Source organism: Equus caballus, unplaced genomic scaffold, assembly GCF_041296265.1.
Source record: "Equus caballus isolate H_3958 breed thoroughbred unplaced genomic scaffold, TB-T2T haplotype1-0000016, whole genome shotgun sequence".
NCBI lineage: Eukaryota > Metazoa > Chordata > Mammalia > Perissodactyla > Equidae > Equus > Equus caballus.
This window is the reverse complement of record NW_027222391.1, coordinates 12,614,425-12,628,289: the sequence shown is the minus strand read 5'-3', so window position 1 is coordinate 12,628,289 and position 13,865 is coordinate 12,614,425. Positions and strand designations below refer to the sequence as shown.

Sequence of the window (13,865 nt, the reverse complement as noted above, 5' to 3'; positions counted from 1 at the left end):
CTTGCTCCATGCCCACTTTCCTTTCCCTACATCACATCCTTCCTTTCCCAGCACACACTGAGCTCTGGGACAGCCCCACGCTCCCAACCCACAGCTCTGCCCATTCCTTCCATGGTCCCGGCCAGGTGAAATCCGTCCTGGGAGCCCAACTCTGTGCCTCTCCTGCACCTGACCCCAGCAGTCAGAGGGGCCGAGGCTGGTGCAGAGCGCGGGCTGCTCCCACCTTCACATCATGACTGCAGATGTCAAGGCCCCCAGTGCCGACCATATCGTGCCCTGGCTCCCCTGACTCCTGCCTGCTCTAGGCAGCATTTCACTCGTCTGTCCCCTCCTCACCATCCACCCCTGCTTCCCTGTGCAGCACAAACCTTCACCCCAAACAAGGCTCAGTGCATGGATTGTGCACACTGCAGGCGGACACAGCTCGGTGGCGCAAGATGTGAGTGGAAGCACATATTGCTAGCTGGGAGGAGCCCAGGTGCAGCTTCTGAGACCCAGACTCCCCCAGGGAGAGGCCAGGCCCAAAGGCTGAGAGGGGTAGATACCCTGGAGTGGACAAAAGCCGCACTCACGGACTCTCTCCTCTTGAGCTTCTGGGGGAGTTCGGATTCTAATGGGTCAGGCTGGGAAGATGGGGCTCCACCCAGGGGAGGCTAGGGGCTGATTCAGGGCAACAAGGAGGAGGGCAGAAGGTCACGGGTCCCTGGAGGACAGGCACTGACAGCATGAGCCCCCTCCTCTTAATGTACTCCCCCCACAAGCCATCAAATGCAGGGACATTCCTCATGGAGGGTCTGTGTCAGGGCCGACAGAGCACTCCGGAGCCCAGGGACTTCCACGCCGTCCCATCCACAGAACGTGACTCTCTGCTCTCCAGGGCCAAGGGACCCCCTTTCATGTGGAGTCTTGAGATAAGGGAAACACCCCAGGAGCCTCAGCCACCCAGGCAGCTCCTCAGCTTGGGTGGCTCCCATCCCAAATAGAAAAATGTACAAGGAACAGTATAGAAAGGACCCATAATCCCACCACTGATCTCCAACTCAACTCGCTCCCAGAGATGGTCCTTTGTGTTTGAGGGGGGATCCAACTGGGAAATTTGTTTTTGGCTTTTCATGGCCTAACCGTCACCCTCCCAACTCTCCAGTGTCCTAGCTGGAAGGGTGAACCATCTAGAGATCACCTGGTTAGTTCACCTCCTGTGTTTACAGATGGCAGGAGCTGAGATGGGGAAGGAAGGAGGGGACTCAGGCCTGGGACCCTCCCCTCTGCACCTCAGCATCAGCTCTGCTCTGTCCCCTCACCCTCACCTGGAGAACGTGTCTTCACTGGATCCCCATCCTGCTCCTCCCTCCGCCACTGGCCACCATCCACCAGCTCCCTCGCCCAAACATGGAAGAACAGCAAGAACAACCGCAAGAGCCCTTGTTTATGGAGTTCTTGCCCTGTGCCAGTAAGGAATGGATCCTCCCACTAAGTAAGAGACAGCTTCCATCTTCAAGCCAGCCTACAGATGAAGAAAGTGACGCTTAGAGAGGTAGTCCCTTGGCCAGGGTCTCCGAGGCTGGAAGAGGTTATATCTGGGCTATGCATCCAGGTCCTTAATTCCAGAGCTTTGCACCAACCACTATGCCTTGCCTTGGGACTAATCAGTCAAAAAGGGTACAATCACAAGATTGGATTGGCAATTGGGAGCATAGCATACATACCAGAAACTATGGAAATCATACTTGCATAGCTCCATGAATTACCCAAAGGGAACACATCCGGCAACCGGTACCCACAAGAAATAGAACATGAGCTGCCCTTGAACGGCCACCTGATGCCCCCTCCCAGGTCCCTGCCTCTCCCCCAAGGGAAATCAATATTCTAACTTTCCATTTGTCTTTCTTGTCTTTGAACTCTATTGACATGGAATCATTCAAAAAGAAAGAAATCTATGTCGAGCTTCTTTCATTACGCTTGTAAGATTCATCAATATTCTTGAATGTGGCTGTGGCTGAACATTATTTCTGTATGGTATTGCACTATGAAACATAACCCATTTTATTTGTCCACTCCACCACTGATGTCCAGTGAGTTGTTTCCAGTTTGAGGATATGCCAAAAGATGCTGCTCTGAACATCTTGTATAAGTCTGCTGGCCAACATAGGAACACGTCTATGTTGGGGACATCATTGTTGGGTCATAGACTATGTGCACGTCCACCTCTAGGAGATACTACCAGAGAGCTTCAAAGTGGATGAAATAGTTTACCCTCACAGCTGTGTATGAGAGTTCTAGTTGCTTCACAGCCTCATTAACACTGGCTGTTGTCAGAGTTTTTGATTTTGACCATTGTGGTGTACATGTAGGGGTATCTCGTCGTCATTTTAATTTGCATTTTCCTCACGAGTAATAATGTGGAGCACCCATTCATCTAATGATTCCCATTTGGGTATCTTTTTTGTGACATGCCTAGTCAAATCTCCTGCCCATTTCTTTTCATGGTGGATTGTCTGTGTGTGTCTTTATCAATTTATAGGAGTTAGTTACACATCCTAGAATCGTCTTTTGTCAGATAAATAAATGGTAAGTATTTATGCCCTTCGTGCCTGCCTTCTTTACTCTCTTAGAAGTTTCTTTAGACAAAAACAAGTTCTTCTTTTTAATACTTTCCAATTTATCCTTTTGTTCTTTACGATTAGTATGCCTTTTGTTCTATGAAATGCTTGCCTGCCCCAAGTTCTTGAAAATATTCTCCTAAGGTACGTGTCGCAGAAGGTATTTTTATAACTTCCATTTGTATTTAAAATCCATCTGGAATTGGTTTTTGTTAGTCCAGCCATTACGTAAAAACAATTTGGAGTTTTCTCCAAACATTAAAAGTGGAACTGTCATATGATGCAGCAATCCCACAGCTGGGGGCACATCGGAAGATAACAGAATCTATGTCTTGAAGTAACTTCCGCACTCATGTGTGCACCACAACATTTGTCACAACAGCCACCACAGGGAGCAAACCACGGGGCTATTCATGGATGAAGGGACAAAAAAATGTGGTGCATCTACACAACTGTATATTATTCAGCTTTCAAAAAGAAAGAAATCCTGCCTTTCCTGACAACGTGGATGTACCTGGAGGACATTATGCTGAGTTAAATAAGCCAGACACAGAAAGGGAATTACTGCATCGTCTTACTTATATGTGGAATCTGAAAAACTCAAATTCATAGAAACAGACAGTAGAATGGTGGCTCCCAGGGAGCGGGGGTGTGAGAGGGGAACGAGGAGATGTTGGTGAAAAGGTGCAAACTCTCAGTTAGGAGATAAATAAGCTATTGAGATCTAATATACAAAAAGATGACTATAGTTAATAATAATGTATTCTATACCTAAAAGTAAGTCATGGATAAAATGATTAGAAGATGCTATATCATGCAAACATTAAAAACTGTAACTGTGAAAAGTGTACCAACATGGGGGTGGTCCCATGGCCTTGTGGTTAAGTTGGGCGTGCTCCACATCAGGGGTCTGCCTTTGGTTCCCCGCTGCAGACCTACACCACTTGCCAATGGCCGTGCTGTGGTGGTGACCCACATACAAAACAGAGGAAGACTGGCACAGATGTTGGTTCAGGGCAAATCTCCTCAGCAAAGAAAAAACATTCTACCAACATGGAAAAATGGTTTCTGTAATTTGAAATGATAAAACAAGCATAGAAAGCCACATCTAGGTTAAGACTGCAGTGTAAATGATGGACACATAGGAAGAAGGACTGGGGGAAAACAGGAGACAATGAGGCAAAGACGGCTTCATGTGGTGGTGGGATTATTGAGGACTTACATGAGATTTCATCTTAAATTTAATGGCCCTCCCTCAGACAAATATCAGAGACAAAAAGATTCAGCATACAAGGCTGAGAAAGCTTGTCGCTCATTCTTCCCTTCATTGATCACATTCTTCTCAAATCAGCTACAGTTGAGCTCCCTTTAGGTGGCCCCTGTGTCTTCTTTGAAAGCGTCAGGCAGTCTCCTGTGTCTCTGAAGAGAAAGGCTCAGAACTCCTTTGTGGAGGGGAGGCTCTAATCCCCCGTCCAACCCTCTGGCAGTTCCTGTCCATGGGAGCTGGGGCTGAGGGGAAATGGACCGCACAAAGAGAACTGTTCCCCAGGAAGTGATGGGAGAGGGAAGAGTGAAAGGAAGGCAGGTGGTTCCAGCCCCTGAGAGCCCTACAGCTCACAGCTGCATACGGCCCCTCCCAAGGGGGTGTGAGGGCACTATCTGTTTGTCCATCTGTGCCCCATCCACTAGAACAGACTTCTCCTCTATCCCTCAGCAACAGCCTATGGTCCTGACCACACGCAACCTATCAGACAGAGCGGAGGTTCATGAGAAGAAGTCTCTGGAAGCCCAGTGTCCTAGTCGATGGACCCAAAGCACAGTAGCATTCCCTCATGCTCCCTGATGGGGCCGGATCCAGGCAGGCTGCCCCACACGGCCTCCACATCGGATTCTTTCTCAATCGACTGCAGCCTGGCTTCTGTGCCACTGCACAGAAAGTGCTCTTGCTAAAGGATGGTGCCCGACATCCTAAGGAGCAAACCCGAGAGCTCCTCCATCCCACTGCATCCCTGAGGAAACACTCCCTCCTCCAGGAGACTTTCTCTTCCCCATCCATCTCTTCCTCCTCTCTAATAACTTCCAATCTGTGTCACTAGCTCAGCCTCTACTCCTTACCCTTCAGTGCTGGAAGCCTTCTCCAAGGTCTGTCTTCTGCCCTCTTCTCTCCTCACTATTTACTCCCCTGGGAGGCAGCATCTGTTCCCAAGACTTTCACTCTCGACTATACACTGTTATGTCCGGTCCCCAAAAGTCTACTGAGTTCCAGATCTATTTTTCTACAGCCTAATGAAAAGCACCTTTAATGACTGCTTACCATGCCTGCCACTGTGCTAAGACAATATCCAAGACCATCTAACAAGAAACTGAATCTCAGAGAAGGTTGGTAAGTTGTCCAAAGTCATCCAGTTACTATTTGGGGAAGCAGGGACGTGAACTCGCATCCATGTGACTTTGAAGCCTGTGCCAGAAGCACTACACTCTACCGCAACCCTAAAAGCAGATACACTCTCTACCTCCTCCTCGCTTCCCGCTCCCACCCAGCCCAAGCCCATTCCTCCTCTGGGACTCCCCGATCTGGGCTGAGAACATCAGCAGCAGCTCTTTGGCCTGTGGAGTCATGCTCGACTCCCTCTAGCTCACTCCATCCATCGAATCAAGCCCCAAATCCAGTCAATTCTCCTTACACGTCTCCCCACCTGTGTCTGCCGCCCGCAGCTCCCCAAGCGGCCTTCACCACCTCCTCCCCCAACTCCACAAAATCCTGCATCACTCACTCTCCACCTGTCCTCCAGCCTCTCCCACACCACTGCCCTGGAAGCAGATCAGACTCCAGCAGCCCCACATGCTCTCAGCAGTTAAAGCCTGCCCCTGCCCCTCCCCTTCGCCATGGAACCTTTCCTGCCACCCATCCCCAGTCTACCTGGTAAATTCCCCTGCCACCTCCCCCACGATGCCTTCTCTCTCGTGTGTTCCACCCTGGGAGACTTACCAATTCCTCTTTTGCTACTCTCACAGCACTTTCTGTTTGCATTCACTTATGGATTTAAGTATTGACTATGGGTACCTACCATGTGCCAGGCACTGCCCCAGGGATGAAAATAAAATGGTGAGCAAGACAAAGGCAGCCTGGAACACACACAGTGCTGGGATACAGTCTGGCGCAGCTAGTTTTTTTAAGCTTTTTCTGCCACAAGAGTGTCATTCCCCCCCAAACATTATCCCCTGCACAGGCTCCTGCAGGAGAACTGTGGCCAAGTGAGGCCCCACCATCCATGCAGGAAGAGCCGTCCTTGCACAGGATGCTGCAGGAAACCTGCCGCCAGCTGAGGCCCCACCATCCATGCAGGAAGAGCCGTCCTTGCACAGGATGCTGCAGGAAACCTGCCGCCAGCTGAGGCCCCACCATCCATGCAGGGAGAGCCATCCTTGGAAAGGCTACTGCAGGACACCGGCAGCTGGCTGAGGCCACACCATCTGAGCAGGGATAGCCATCCCCTGCACAGGCTCCTGCAGGAAATCTGCAGCCGAACGAGGCCCTACTATCCATGCAAGGAGAGCCATCCTTGCAGAGCCTCCTGTAGGAGACTTGCAGGGGCCTGAAATCCCACCTTCTGTGCAGGGAGAGCTATCCTTGAACAGGCTCCAGCAGGAAACCTGCCACAGGCTAGCCACCACCATCCAAGCAAGGAGAGTCTTCTGCAGACTCTGGCAGGAGACCTGCAGCTGGCTGAGTCGCAACTAACTGAGCAGGGAGAGCCATCCCCTGCACTGGCTCCTGCAGGAGACATGCAAGCAGCTGAGGACCCATCCTCCATGTAGGGAGAGCCATCCTTGCACAAGCTCCTGCAGGAGATCTGCAGCCGAACGTGACCCCACCCTCCATGCAAGGAGAGCCATCCTTGCACAGGCTCTTGCAGCAGATCTGCGGGGAAATGAGGCCTCACCATCCATGCTGGGAGAGCCATACCCTGCACAGCCTCCTGCAGGAGACCTTCTGCCAGCTGAGGCCCAACCATCACAGCCAGGGGACCCCTCCCCTACACAGGTTCCTGCAGGAGACCTGCCACCGACTGAGGCACCACCATCCGAGCAAGGAGAGTCATCCCCTGCACAGACTCTGGCAGGAGACCTGCAGCTGGCTGAGTCCCAACTAACGGAGCAGGGAGAGCCATCCCCTCCTCTGGCTCCTGCCCGGGCCCTGGAGCCAGCAGAAGCCATAGCCAAGGAGCAGAGAGAGCCATCCTCTGCTTTGGCTCCTGCTGGGGCTGTGGAGCCGGATGAAGACATAGGCGTGGAGCTGGGAGAGCCATCCCCTGCTACAGCACCTGCTGGGGCTCTGGAGCCGGCTGAAGACATGGCCATGAAACCAGGGAAAGCCACCCTCTGCCCCAGCTCCTGCCAGTACCCGGGAGAAGGCTGAAGGTGTGGCAAGGGAGCAGGGAGAGCCACCCCCTGCTACGGCTTCTGCTGGGGCTGTGCACCCAGCTGAAGCCATGGCCACAGACCAGGGAGAGACATCCCCCACTCCCCCACCTGCTGGGGCTGTGGAGTCAGCTGAAACCTTGGCTGCAGAGCAGGGACAGCCATCCCCTGTCTGGGTCTTGCTGGAGCTTTGGAAACAGCTGAAGATGCAGTCGTCAAGCATGGAGATCCATCCCCGGTTCCGGCTCATGCCAGGACCCAGGAGCCGGCTGAAGTTGCAGCCAGGGAGCACGGAGAGCCATCCCCTGCAACGGCTCCTGCTGGGGCTGTGGAGCCAGCTGAAGACACAGCCAGGAAGTGGGGAGAGCCTTCTCCTGCTGTGGCTCCTGCCTGGTCCCTAGAGCTGGCTGAAGTGGCGGCCTCGGACCAGGAAGAGCAACCCCCTGTTGAGTCTCCTGCTAGGGCCCTGGAGCCGGCTGAAGATGTGGCCACAGAGCAGGCAGATCCACCACCTGCTCAGGTGACTGCCAGGGCAAAGGAGCTGGTGGAAGCCACGGCAGCGGACGAGGGAGAGCAATCCCCTCCTCTGGCTCCTGCTGGGGCTGTGGAGCCGGCTGAAGATGTGGCCGTGGACCAGGGAGAGCCATCCCCTGCTGCAGCTCCTGCCAGGGCCCTGGAGCGGCCAGAAGTGGTGGTCTTGGATCAAGGAGAGCCATCCCATGCTACGCCTCCTGCTGGGGATGTGGAGCCGAGTGAATACGCGGCCATGAAGCATGGAGAGCCATCCACTGCTCTGGCTCATGCAAGGGCCCTGGTGCCATTGGAAGTCATGATCAGGAAGCAGGGAGAGTCATGCCTGCTCTGGGTCCTGCTGGCGCTTGTGCGGCCAGCTGAAGCTGCAGCCTCAGACCAGGGAGAGCCATCCCCTCCCCTGGTTCCTGCTGGGGCTGTGGAGTCAGCAGTAGCCTTGGCTGTGGATCAGGGACAGCCATCCCCTGCTCTGGCTCCTGCTTGGGCCCTGAAGCAGCCTGAAGCCATGGACTCAGACCAGGGAGGGACATGCCCTGCTATGCCTCCTGCTGGGACTGTGGAGTCAGCTGAAGCTGTTGCTGCAGAGCAGGGAAAGTCAACCCCTGCTCTGGCTCCTGCAGTGGCCCTGGAGCCTGCTGAAGTCTCTTCCGTGGAGCAGGGAGAGATATCCCCTGCTCCGACTCCTGCCAGGGCCCTGGAGCCTACTCCCACCCAGCCCTTTGTGGAACCCTTCCCATGCTAAGTCTGGGCAGGAGCTCCACGGGGTAGCGGCCCATGGGTTGACAGGCGCTAGAGGGATTGATAGGTTTAGACACCTGAAGACACCCTTAGCAAGTAGGTACTAAACGACCCGCACTGCACACATGGGGGCATGGGGAGGCCCTGAGAGGCACATGGCTGTCCAGGGGGACATCACTGGCAAGAAGGAGGAGCCAGGTCTGACCAGCTCTGCGTCCCCAACGCTGGCTTCTGACTCGAGCCAGGCCTCCTCGGGGGCGGTGGGATGGGCTGTGTTGGTGCAACTGTGGATGGCCGTGGTGTTGGGATGGAGGGTGAGCAGTCAGCGGCCCAGGGGGCCCTTAGGGAGGTCTCGTGTGAGCAGGAAGCCTAGGGAAGGGACCCCAGGCAGCGACCTCACTGGGCCCAAGAGAACTTGGAACCCTGGTCTCTAGGCACCCAGCTCCTAGAGACAGCCCCCAACAGCTCACTCGTCTAGCACTCGTCTAGAAGGAGCAGCATGTTTCTCTGCTGTCTGCCTATCTGCCGGGGCCGCAGCCTCAGCAGAGCCCGCAAGGAGCGCCCTGGACGCAAAGGCGGGCTCCTGTCGCGCTCGAGACGTCTCTGGACGTTCGTGCGGAGGGACACAGAGGTAACACAGGGACGCCCGGGGTGGGCCAATCCAGGCCAGGCCACCACTGTGGTCCCACTTGCACAGCCCTACGTCCCCTCCCTGGGTGTGTGTGTGTGTGTGTGTGTGTGTGTGTGTGTGTTAGTGTGTGTGTGCATGTGTGTGTGTGTGTGGAAGGGTGGTTTGTGTGAGTGGACCACCGCGAGGAGGAGCAGGCTGATGAGGGGTTAGAAGCCTGGTGGGCCGGGCCCATTCCCACCCCAGCTCATGGCTGATCGGGTGGGGCGTGGAGTGCCGGGCAGCACCGTCTGCCCGAGGTTTCTCCCGAGCCCCTGAGGTCTATCTGTTTCATCCCGGGGAGAATTCTGCGCAGACACAGGGTGGTGCCTGATGTGGGAGCATTAGGCGCAGAGGGCAGAAGAAAGAGCAGGGGCAGCTGAGCAGGGCTCTGATGCTTCTGGGCTGACTGTTGGTCACTGTCTTTGCAGAGGTCCACTCAGGACACGGAGTCCAGCTCCCCGAGGGAGGAGAAGCTGGGCAGGAACAGCGTAGCGGCAGGCGTGGGGAAAAGGCTGCCGTCCTCAGGGACTGTTGCACAAGGATCAGAGCCAGCACAGGCCCCAGCCCGTGTGCGGGGAGCACAGTCACATCCAGCAGCTCCTGCACAAGGGCAGGAGACAAGCAGCGCCCCAGGACGGGAGCGGGGAGAGCCAGCCCCTCCTCAGGCTCGGGCAGGAGCCATGCAGCCGGCTCTCATGGAACCAGCTGAGCAGGGAGAGCCATCCCCTGCTCCAGCTCCTGCCAGTGCCCGGGGGCAGGCTGAAGTGGTCGCCAGGGAGCAGGGAGAGCCATCCCCTGCTCTGGCTCCTGCCAGTGCCCCGGGGCAGGCTGAAGTGGTCGCCAGGGAGCAGGGAGAGCCATCCCCTGCTCTGGCTCCTGCCAGTGCCCCGGGGCAGGCTGAAGTGGTCGCCAGGGAGCAGGGAGAGCCATCCCCTGCTCCAGAGCCTCCTGGAGCCCTGGAGCCCGCTCAGGCCCCAGCATTGTCCCCGGGAGAGCTCACTCTCCAACCCCCTTCATCCCCAGCTCCTGACCCATCCCTTCCACCTGCTCCCTCACCACGACCTCCCTTCCTCTCCCTGCTTCCCCTGTATGTCTGTGTAGCCGTTTATGTTGCTCGTTTTCTTGTCTTTCTTTGGTCTTTATGTAAATTGTAAAATAAATTTATTTATATTTTAAGAACTCTGCATTTTCTCCTTTTCAAGTGTACAATTCCCGAGCGTTAAGTACAGTCCCAATGCTCGGCCTCCATCACCACTGTCCGCTTGCTGGACATTCCCTTCACCACAAGGGAAGCCTTTTCCCAAAGCGCTCATGCCTCATTCCTCCTTCGCTCCCTGACAACACCTATTCTGTGTTCTGGCAGGTTTTGGTCAATCTTTTCTGGATGTATCCGATAAGCGGTGTCATGCAATAGGTGGCCATCCTAGTCTGCTTCCATATTTTCAGAAGCACTGATCGATTTTTCATTTCTCTTTCTACTTGAATAGCATTTTTCCCAGCTGATAGGAAAGTCCCAATGGCTTATGGATTAGATGCTTCAAATGAAGCCCTTTTAGTAAACATGTGCATTATGTCAGGCTACAGACCGCTCTTCTAAGGGGGACACCAGAGCCACAAGCCACACAGGAAGTGCCTGGTTCTTCCTGCGGCCAAAACACAAACAAGAAAAAGGGAGACAGCTGGAAAGACAAACCAGAACCTCGAAAGCATTCCTCCTAAACCAAGGTGAGAGAAAGGTGCAACCTCCCTCTGGACCAAAGAACTCCCAAAAGTCGTTGTTTTCAAGGGACAGAGAGTAAACACATGCAATTCCCCCGAGAGGCGATACATAGGGACATAGGGACGGCATATGTCAGAGATGCTCGACCTCCCCTAGAGGACACGTGCAAACGTAAACACCATGGAGACGGCATTGGTCACCAGCAGACTGCCAGGTTTCTGGTCTGGTTGCGACCAGGCCTGGTGAGAATTTGGGGAAGCAGAGGCCCCCGCAGATCCCTAGAGAGCAGGGGGAAAGGGCACTGCTCTCTGGGAGAATAGCCTGCAGGACCCTTCCAAGTTCCCCAGGACCCCACCTTTGCTGGCAGTGCCAATGCCAGGAGTGTGGCCCACAGGAGGTCTTGCCCAAGGTTCCCAAGATATCTTTTCAAGAGTAGTCATGACAGCACTGGTTGCAATGGCTGGGAGCTGGGAACACAACTCAGGTTCATGGAGAGGCAATGGGACCCATGCGGCCCATCCGTCAGAACACGGATATGTGACATCAACAGGGAGACAGACATCTATGAAAATGAATGTGCGTGTGAGAGAGAGACAGACAGAAGGAGACAGAATGAGAGCAACCGCGCCAGGGAGATATGCACCAAACTGTTCACGGGGCTCGCGACTTTCCAGTCTTATCTGCTCCTGGCGGGATGTCGAAAGTTCTGTAGAATGTGCGTGTCTTCCTTTCCTAATTCTAAAAAGGTGAATATCACAGCTTCAATGAAATCCATTGATGATCCATCTTTGGAATAAAGTACATTCTTTAGTTTCTATTTTTGAAGATTTCTATTCCAAGACAATGAACGTTTATTGTAGTAAAAGAATGAATTTTAAGAGACTGAAGAATTAAGGAAGTGGCAACTCAGGAGTGCCCTTCACAGGTGGTCTTCACCTTTCCAGTCCTTTCCCTTGGTGTCCACGTGTGTGTGCACGCGGGCGTGTGTGTGTGTGTGCGTGTGCCCGTGTGCCCGTGCGCGGGGGTGCATGTGTGTGGGGTGATGCATATTCACACCTGTGCTGCGTGTGTGCACATGGATATGCCGGTGTGTGCGTCAGAGTGCGTGCATCCTGTGGGTGCTGAGTGCGGAGGCCTGCAGGGCGTGTGCTCCTCTGGATCTGATTTCTTCACGGGCGGACCCTGGTCAGACAACACTCTTCCTCTTGGATATCCCGGCATCCGAATTTCCAAATGGCCCCGATGTGGAACGTGCCCCGTTTCTGACTTTCCTCTCCCCTCCTCACGCTGATGGGAACATCAGCCTACCTCAATCTCTGATCCTGGAGGACATATCCCCAGAGGGGGAGATTCTGGTGCATGATGTCAACACGGTGTTCCGCTGTCGGTCACTCTCTGACCTTCGAGGTCTCCTTCTCTGCTGTGAGCCTGCTTTGGGAAAGTGGGGATGCAGAGAGCCTGGGGCAGAGAACTCAGGGAGGGATGGACAAGGACTGGCTGCTAGGATGCAGGTGAGGAAGGCACCAGGGGTGATCTGCCCAGCTAGAGGGCTCCCCTCCTGCCCTCCTGGTCCTGCTGCTGGCCTCATCCCTGGTCCCACCCTCCACCTCCCTAGCCCACTTTGGCCTCCCAATGCCCCTCCCGGCCTCTAACTCTCCTGAGCTGACCAGGACAGAGGATGAGGAGGGCCCGCACAATCCTGCCTGCTCTCTCTCCCTCCAAACCCCATCCTCCAGGCAGGAAAGCACATCTAGGGCAGTGCACAGAGTCACGGGGACCACCTCGAACGTGCTCCGTCCAGGGCTCGTTCTCAGCTGCATGCGCAGGACCCGCTGGACCTCGTGTGAGCAGAAGGGACTTTGACAAGGTATGGCGGAGGCCTCGTGGAAGGTGCCAGAGCTCTAAGCCTGGGGCTGGGGGCTTTAGAGAAGGTCATTGAGCACAAAGCAGAGCTAGGGTCCTCTAGCAGTGACCCTTGCCTCAGGCTCTGTGCCAGCCCCTGGTCCACACAGCCAGCAGACTCTGCTTCTGGGAGGGAGGGGCTCTGCTTAGTAGGGATGAGGGAGAGAGCCCTGGGCACCTTGGCAAGGGACTGCCATTCGAACCTCGCTTTCCTCCCCTGTGCACTGGGCTGGCAGCCGACCTGCCGTGGTGGTGTGAGACAAGTTCACGGAGGCTGCACTTGGAGTGGCTGCTCCTTCGAAGAGCTCCACAGCTACTAGCTCCCATGATGAGGAATCCCAGGAGGAGAACTGGGCCGGGGGCCTGGATCCCACCCGGACTGGCAGACCGTCATGGCACCGGATGGGGTGGAGAAAGTTATTCCAGAGAAACAAAGGAGTCAGAGCGAGTCGGGCATGCCTGGTGGGAGAACAGAGTGGGCAGAGGCCAAGGGCCCCAGGGGCTCTCCTGGGGGTGACGTCAGCAGGATCGGCTCCTGGGCATGAGCTCAGACCACACCTCTGTTCGCCACATGAGCTGTCTCTCCGAATCCTCCTGGCAGCCCAGTGGGGCACGAGGGATTCTGGTCTTCAATTCACTGATGAGGAAAGCGAGGCTTAAAGAGACTGGGTCCCTCTGTGCCCAACAGAGGAGCAGAGCCAGGACTGGAAGCCAGTGCCTGTTAGAGCCCATGGGCCCCCCTGACCAGGAACGACCTCTTTTCCCTAAAGTCCTGACAATCTTTGGTGCTGGTGCCCAGAGAGACCTCATCCTGTGGGGGGATAGGCTGGTCCTGGTCCTCGGAGAGCCCACAGTGTCTGTGGCTGGCCAACCTGGTCACCACCCCAGCCCCAGGCAAACGGGATGGCCCTGGGCCTCGAGTTCAGTGAGGGCTGGAGGCCGGAATGGGGCAGGCCCCAGGAGAGACAGGAGCCCTGAGCTCCAGGAGGTTGCAATGTGGGACACTGGGCAGAATGACCCCGGGCCGGAGAGACAGGGGTCCTGGGCGATGCTCAGCCTTTCTCTAGCTGGCGACTGCAGGGGAGGCCCTGAGCCTCAGCTTCCCCTTCTGCGCAATGAGGAAATGACTGGGCCTCGTGACGGGCTCTTGGGAGACTCCGCTGAGGAAGGACTTGTGGATCTCTTGCCTGGTGTCCGGAGCGCATTGGGAACCACCTGCCAGGCTTTCACAGTGGTCCTCCTGGGTGCAGGGTCCAGGGAGTCCCTCCTCGGCTTCCCTCCT

The 13,865-nt window shown here is 55.3% G+C and overlaps 2 protein-coding genes across 2 annotated transcripts in view; one reads left to right on the top strand and one right to left on the bottom strand.

Annotated features, from left to right (window-relative positions):
* LOC138922850 (olfactory receptor 2AE1-like) overlaps window positions 1-13,681 on the bottom strand; it is a 36,065-nt gene extending 22,384 nt beyond the window's left edge. Inside the window, exons 1-2 of the mRNA XM_070259309.1 lie at window positions 12,463-13,681; window positions 11,990-12,109 (exon numbers count right to left, since the gene is read on the bottom strand). The gene's annotated coding sequence lies outside the window, so the exon portion shown is untranslated. The remainder of the gene's footprint in view (window positions 1-11,989; window positions 12,110-12,462) is intronic.
* Window positions 1-13,865, top strand: part of LOC138922852 (odorant-binding protein 2b-like) — a 64,749-nt gene that overhangs the window by 35,336 nt on the left and 15,548 nt on the right. The gene's annotated exons all lie outside the window — the stretch shown is intronic.